Genomic DNA, 7,517 nt, shown 5'->3' with positions numbered 1-7,517 from the left:
GATCGATAAGGCAGTTCGTTCCTCGCCTTAGCACAATCAAGATTCAAAATAAATTCCCAAAACTAAAATACGATTTTATAAAAAAACGAAAAAACTGACATCTTTGTTTGCCTGCGCCAAGCAATGAAAAATAAATATTAAAGCATCCTGAAAGGAAAAATATAAAAATCAGATTTAATGGTTAGGATTTCAAGTTTTAAGTCCGAACGCTATTTTGAAGTATCTCTGATCATTGACATGTGACAAAATTAACCCTTTTACCTAGTATCAATCGTCAAAAATATTTATTGAAAAAGTTTTTTATAATCTTAACCATTTTGAACTATCTTATTGGTAAAAATGGTATTATATATTTGCCTGGCTGCCTCGTCTTTGCGTTTATAAATAATTTAGTTTTCCAGAACATTTCAATAATTCAAATAAATAAATGCAAACTGCGTATAAGTTTTATCAAATTTAACTGAAACATAATTTGTTGTAAAATTTATAAATCATCCCTTCTTCGTGTATTCTCATCAGTCATATCTGATATAAAAAATTTGCCCATCTCATTTTATCGTCTCGCTGTTATGAACAGAATTCAATATTTTACAATAAAAACAGCAGGTGATTGAAATCAAGCATTTATTGAACATTCCAATTTCTTTGTTATCAAGAAAAAGCAAAGACATCATGTACATGGTTGCGTCTTCTTTAATCTTTCTAAATTTGTTAAGGTATATTGATTATAAAGTTCACCTATCATAGTGTCATTGTTTGTTTTTATGTCTAGAATTTTGTTATATTTGTCATAAAAAACCTGAATGTCATTTTCGTGGTGGAATTCGCACTTCATATGTTTTATATTAATACATGTGTTGATTTTGGTGGGATTTTCCCAATAGCACATTGGATAATTTATCATTTCAAAATACTGACCTTTCTTAAATTGTCACCAATAATTAATTTCATTAGTCTTTTCAAATATCATTGGTACGGCAGGGCTAAAAAATGAACAAGATGAATCAAAATTATGATACGTCATAGACTTTCAGTTATGCATATCATTATGTGCAATAATTTTAGTTTTATCTAACAGGGCTTTTATCAAGAAGAATTTTTTCCTCATTCATATAGTCATCTATCTATTTATCTTATTCCTAACACAGATGATGACATAAAAACGTTTTGTTAAGTATGTCTTAAGAAATTGCGCCTAGTTGGGGTGAAAAGCTCATTTCTTCACATAATAGTACACGTGATTTTTTTCTAGTCTATAATTGTTAAACTTGTTGTAAGATAGACTATTTAAAATATTTGTTTGCGTCAAAAGTTTACAAAATGACAAAACTTTGCATGATGAGCTGTCAAGTCCAAACGCTATCAATTCTGAAGTAAAATCTTGAGCCCTTTAACTTTTATTTGCTTCTCACGCCCCTGATCAAATTACTTGTTTATCAGCATCGAAAGTTTACAAAATGACAAAACTTCATTGACCACGTTTCAAAGTTGGAACGCTGACAATTTCAGAGAAGCTCTGTTTATCGATTTCCTTAACTTCCTAAATTATAAATCTTTAACTTTTGAGCTATCTTACTTTTAAAAGGCTAACTGCCACGTCTTCCTTTATGATTATTTTAGTTAGTTTGCATGTAAGTCAGGATGTTCACTAATTGAAATAAATAATAGTAAACTGCGAAAGGTTTATTAGCATAAAGCTTCCAAGTCAAAGCTTCTTTGTGTTTACTTCAGTCATAGCTAAAATAAAAAATTTGCATTTCATATTCTATTGGGTATGAACAAAAATCAATATCTTACAATAAAAACAGCAGGTGATTAATATTGAACATTTAGTGAACATAACAATTTCTTTATTATCAAGCAGAAGCAAAGGCATCATGTAGTTGGATGTGTCGTCTTTAATGCTTCTTAATTTGTGAAGGTATGTTGATTTTAAATTCTACCTGTAATGGTTTGTTTTGATGTAATCTGTCACAAATGACTTATATTAATAATTTCAGTGCTATATGCATGTGTTATACTGAGAACACTTGTCAATTTTGATGGAATTTTTAAACAAACGGTAATTTAATATGAACATTTTACTATTGGAAAGTACTGACCTTTCTCACATTAACATAAACTACACATTCGAAAAGTTTATTTAATATTACATGTATGCAGAAGCTACAAAATTGACAAGATGAGTCAAAATAATGACACGCCAAAGAATGTTAAGTATGCATGTCAATATGTGCGATAATTTTACTTTTTCTAACATGGCTTTTATCAAGACGTGTATAACATTTTACTTTTTTCATTTATTTCTTACGTCTAATAAAATTTACAAATCTTCTTTTAAACATATTCAGAATCGTCCACCAAAACAGTCAACAAGATCTTAAAGATCTTTGGTCAATTTAGATGGTATGTCAACGTACAACCATTAATATTATAGTGAATATAGGACCAGAATATTTACATCGAAGGAGAGTTGGAAGTTTATTATCTAGATCTTTGTATTTCGCAAATTTCGCGTTAGGTAACTATGGAACAATTAGTTGCTACAGATTACGATATTTACTTTTGTGTTCTTTCTGTGACTTTGTTGAAAGGCATTTTTGATATGAATAACATTTGTTGATTATATAATATATTAATCCTAACACGGTTTTTAATATGCACATGAAAACATGTGACTTGGACGAGATTTGAACTCGCTCCTTCCGGATACTAGTCCGCCGCTCTACCTGTTGAGCTACCAAGCCCACAGGGATTGGAGACGAGTCAAATCTCTTTTAAACTCCGTATGGACGAGAGATTCTTGCCACTATAGCAGTTTTACTGGATGGCACCGTGTTTCGACTTTATTCCAAAGCCATCATCAGAGTATATATCTAATATATTAATCCTAACACGGTTTTTAATATGCACATGAAAACATGTGACTCGTCCAAGTCACATGTTTTCATGTGCATATTAAAAACCGTGTTAAGATTTGTTGATTTTGATGGGGTTTTTTAAACAATCCCAAATAAATTTTAGATAATTTAACGTTGGAAAACACTGAACTTTACAGCATCATCACTAGCAATACGATTTAGTTAATTAAGTATTCATTTCAAATCTTATTCATACAACAGGTGTAAAAATCAACAGGATGTGTGAAAATAATGACACGTCACAGAATTTCAGTTATGCATATCATAAATGAGGAATGATTTTAATTTTTCTGACCTGACTATCTTCAAGAAGAACAACATTTTTTTACTTCTTATTGGAATCTCTTGCAGAATATCTTATGCATGATCAACTGAAAACAATTATCTTTGATAAATTTTAATTGAAATCAACGTAAAATTCATTAATATTGACACAAAATTGATGATTTTTAAGCCATATTGGTCGTTATCATTCTTAGTTGCATGTGTTTCTTGTTCTGCTTGGTTGGTGTGTGCATTAACACTTATGACTCATACATCACGGATAGTCAGAAAAAATGTAAACTTAGGTAAAGTTTGTTTGGGAAAAATTCTGCATGGTTGTCATTTAACACTACATCACCAATGGTAAACAAGATATCTTTGTCCCCCAAAGCAACAAAATAAGTGTTCAATTGATGCATGGTAAGCAATATCTGTCATACTATTATTATTAAATTATTCTCAAAACAAAGCTTAAAGGTGTCTTCTAAGATGGCGAATTCTTGGTGCAGTTGCATATTTGAATGAAAATTTTGTGTCTCTGATAACTTTATGTTTCCCGCCATTTGCCACACACTATCAGAGTTTTTGTGGTCACGACAATATTGAAGAGCAAAAAAGGTTCTGTATGCTGTTTACAAACACTGATAACATCCATACTGCTATTTTGTAAATATGTATATTTGAGACGTTTCACAATTTTATTTTAGAAAAACAAAGCAGAAACTATACATGTTTGTAAATGTAGATCGTCCACGTTGGTATAGTCCTGAGAAGGACTGTTTTTGTTGTTGTTGGCTGACGTTTCGACAACCTTAGCGGTAGACATCTTCAGAGTCAATTGAGGAGTAAACGTCAGGTTAGCCGTATTTGTTATCTGGTTCTTACGTCCTTGCGGCGGTGGTTGAACCAGAGTTGTTGGCGTATGCCTCTGACGTCGCTTGCAAAACGTATGTAGTCGTTAGCAAGTTGTTTGCTCTGTCGTCCAAATGATCGTAATAAAGTAAATGGTTTGAGCCCGGGAGCATCGTTACATGTTTGTAAATGTATAAAACGTCAGTCAACAACAACAAAAACAGTCCTTCTCAGGACTATACCAACCTGGACGATCTACATTTACAAACATGTAACGATGCTCCCGGGTTCAAACCATTTACTTTAAAGCAGAATCTAGTTATAAAATTCGCTTACGGTGATGTTTTTGAATTCTTATGTTTTGTTAATTGAACCAACGCTTTGTTAATAATCTCTACTTGTCGAATAACTGCATTGATGGCTTTGTAACGACACAAACACCTGGTTTCCCATTGGGATTGAAGTGTAAGCTTTGGTTCGCTGTTACATTTCCCATCACCAAAAAGGGTATGTGACCACAAAGGGTTGCTTTCTTTCAAAAACGTGTAAATAGATTGAAGTGTACTTTATTTGCAATAGTTCAACATCTAAGAGTGATTTCTCGATTGCTAAGTTTAATCTGTGTGCGTAGTGTACGTAGATTGCAGGTGAGCTAACGCCCTTTACTTAAGCCTTTTCTTTCATGCTCCATCTCTTCCACTAGACGTCTATTTTTCTTTTCATAAATTACCTATGCCAACGATCCCATGGAGTTAAGCTCAACTGCCCGACACTCACTCAAACTTCTGGTGGTCCTTTCACTTCTCTCCAATAAGCCTATGCCACACCCAATATTTTTGTGAAAACAGACACGTGGTACTGTTTTGTTGGTGTAAATGTAAGACAAATTTTTTGAGCTTTTTTGTCATTTTCCAAATTTATAAAACATTTTAAGTGTTAGGATGTTTAAAGATACTTTAAATGCATGCAAAGAAACACAATAAGTAAATCGTACATTTTATGGCATTTACATGAAATTTACATGTCGATTACATACAAAATACTATAAAATGGTAATAACAGAATTTACCATAACATTTTACAGTGAGTAATTAATTTGTTTTTTAAATGTTCGCCTGCACACAGTCTCAATCTGCATTCTCACAACTAGAATGAATTTTTGGTTGTTTTTTCTATAAAATATGACTTACATGACATGCCAAATATTTTACATAACTTTTTTTATTGAAAAGGAATAACATTTGAAAAATTTCTCATGGTGGTCTTTTCAATTAATTCTAGAAAGTAATCAGATCTTTTATAAGAAATAGTAATTGTTTTTAAATGCAAAAGCTAAATTCACTCTGCTTCATACATATTTTTATAGTAGAGCTGACTAAGTAGTCATTGTATTCAAGTAGACTGCCTGCACAAACTTTGTGTGTCAGTTAGACAAATTGTTAAACACCTACCTAAGTGATGATATAACTCAGTATCTCCATCTTCATTCCAACATGCAGTGGCGTCCCTAAAGTGGGACCTAGGAAGGGGGCACGTACCCCCATAAAAATTGGCTGTGCCTCTTAAGTGTCCTCCATTTAAATTTTAGATAAGAGTTTTCATATGGATCATTCGAAATTGAAAAAGAAGCACATGGCATTAATGTAGCTCTTACTGAACTCGCACAACTTTTTTGTAAAGAGAAGCATTCTATTAGCTGTGTAGACTAGTTTGCGTTGCATTTACCCTTTCTGGGTTGTTAGCCAAGTGGTGAAGACTTTGATTCCTTTAAAATGAAAAAATTAAAACAATAATTCTACAATAATTCAAATATCTAGTGGGCAAGGAAGAATAATAATACTGTCATGTATGTCATGAGCCACATTACACCATATCATAAAACTTGTATGAGATCGTGGAAAAGTATACTCATAGACTCAAACTTGTAGACACAAAAGTACAAATATAGCAATGACTAACATTAAGGCTCATGAAAACACTGCAATTCTGGAAGTATTATAATATGAAGACATTTCATTAAAATCAATAATCAATCTACGTAACGTTATAACACGAAGAATGTACAAATCCGCCAAGGTTTAACTGGGAAGTTAACAAATTGAACCTATTCTGGTTGTGATTAATATTTTGAAACTTTCCCAGTGCAGAAGCAATTTTGAGGGCCATTTTGCTAGCGACGGATGTGGTACAAATTTGTGCCCCCCCCCCCCCATACTCGCTAAATCCAGGCAACGCCATCACCAAAATGTAGCCAAATGCCTAAATGCAGGAAAACTATAATGTCCAAATTCATTATTTTCAGCTGCCATCCACGATATTCATTTACACGTACAAATAAAACTGTAACATTACGTAGCTGTTTGATCTTCAACAATTTTAGTTGTCTATAAACTCTAATTAAAGAACCAATTTATGTTGATATCAATAATTTTATGACCCTTAGATGCAGTCAAGAGAAAAAATTAATAACTTCTATTTGCAAGAAATACTTACTGATGTTACAAAGAAACTTGCTGATCTTTTTATCCAAAAGTGGAACACTTATTACAAAAAATCTCTCGGAGAATGGGAAAATACAAACGTCAGTGGTATGAAGTTGTTCTATATTGAAAAACAAAGAAGAAACCTCATGACAAACATATTATAACAAAATTTCAGCATGGTGACACCAGTAAGTGGGATTGTACGACATTATTTGCAGCAATTTTGTTTTCCAACTCAGTTGGAACAAAACTAGACCAAAATCTAAGGCTGCTGTGGATAAACTTCGTGTTATCAGAAACAACTTTATCCATGAAAACAAAGGAAAAGTTTCTGATAACAAATTTCAAATGATGCTTTGTGATATTGAAAAGTCGTTTAAAGATCTAGGATTTTCATTTAATGAAATTAATGAAAAAAAAAGTCAAAGAAACAAGTTTAATTCTTTTCAAGTACTTCCTTGCAAACCAAATCACGATGTCGTTAAACGTACAGAGTTACTTAATCAAATCACAGCAGATCTCAATAACTTGCGCAGTACTAACAATAATGAACTAACATATTACTATATTTCTGGTAATCCTGGCTGTGGTAAATCGCAATTAGCCAGACAAACTTGTAAAGAAATGTTTAAGTCAGTAGACTGGGAAAATAAAACAACATTTGTGATGACACTCGAAGGAAATGATGCAGAATCCCTTTTAAAAACTTATGCTGAACTTTGTCAACGTTTCAACAATGATAAAACTGTCATTGAAAATATTCTGAAAGAAGCAAAAAGCAGCGAAGATAAAATTAAAGATTTTCAATTATTGCTGACACAGCAACTGAAATCATGGCAAACATGGTGGATTGTTGTAGATAACGTGGTTGAACTTTATAAAATTTATCCATTATTACCTCAAGTTGGTGATCATAGCTGGAAAAATGGTCAAATTATTGTAACTGTCCAAAATACAGATGCTATACCACCAGATGGAAATCTAAATAAACACATTT

The 7,517-nt window shown here is 32.2% G+C and overlaps 1 long non-coding RNA gene across 3 annotated transcripts; it reads left to right on the top strand.

Annotated features, from left to right (window-relative positions):
• The first annotated feature begins 660 nt into the window (after positions 1–660).
• On the top strand, positions 661–6,742 carry LOC124453412. 3 transcript variants are annotated; one of them, XR_006951077.1, is made up of 5 exons: positions 661–716; positions 1,865–1,921; positions 2,352–2,521; positions 3,123–3,605; positions 6,481–6,611. It is a non-coding gene; the product is annotated as an uncharacterized LOC124453412 (long non-coding RNA). The 3 variants fall into 3 exon arrangements; XR_006951076.1 differs by lacking the exon at positions 661–716 and adding an exon at positions 6,710–6,742 and having other exon boundaries at positions 1,622–1,921; positions 6,481–6,618; XR_006951078.1 differs by lacking the exons at positions 661–716; positions 3,123–3,605 and having other exon boundaries at positions 1,622–1,921.
• The last annotated feature ends 775 nt before the right edge of the window (positions 6,743–7,517 follow it).

The sequence above is a fragment of the Xenia sp. Carnegie-2017 genome, unplaced genomic scaffold (assembly GCF_021976095.1).
Source record: "Xenia sp. Carnegie-2017 unplaced genomic scaffold, XeniaSp_v1 HiC_scaffold_13, whole genome shotgun sequence".
In the NCBI taxonomy this organism is placed as follows: Eukaryota; Metazoa; Cnidaria; class Anthozoa; order Malacalcyonacea; family Xeniidae; genus Xenia; species Xenia sp. Carnegie-2017.
This window is presented reverse-complemented; position numbering and strand designations above follow the sequence as displayed.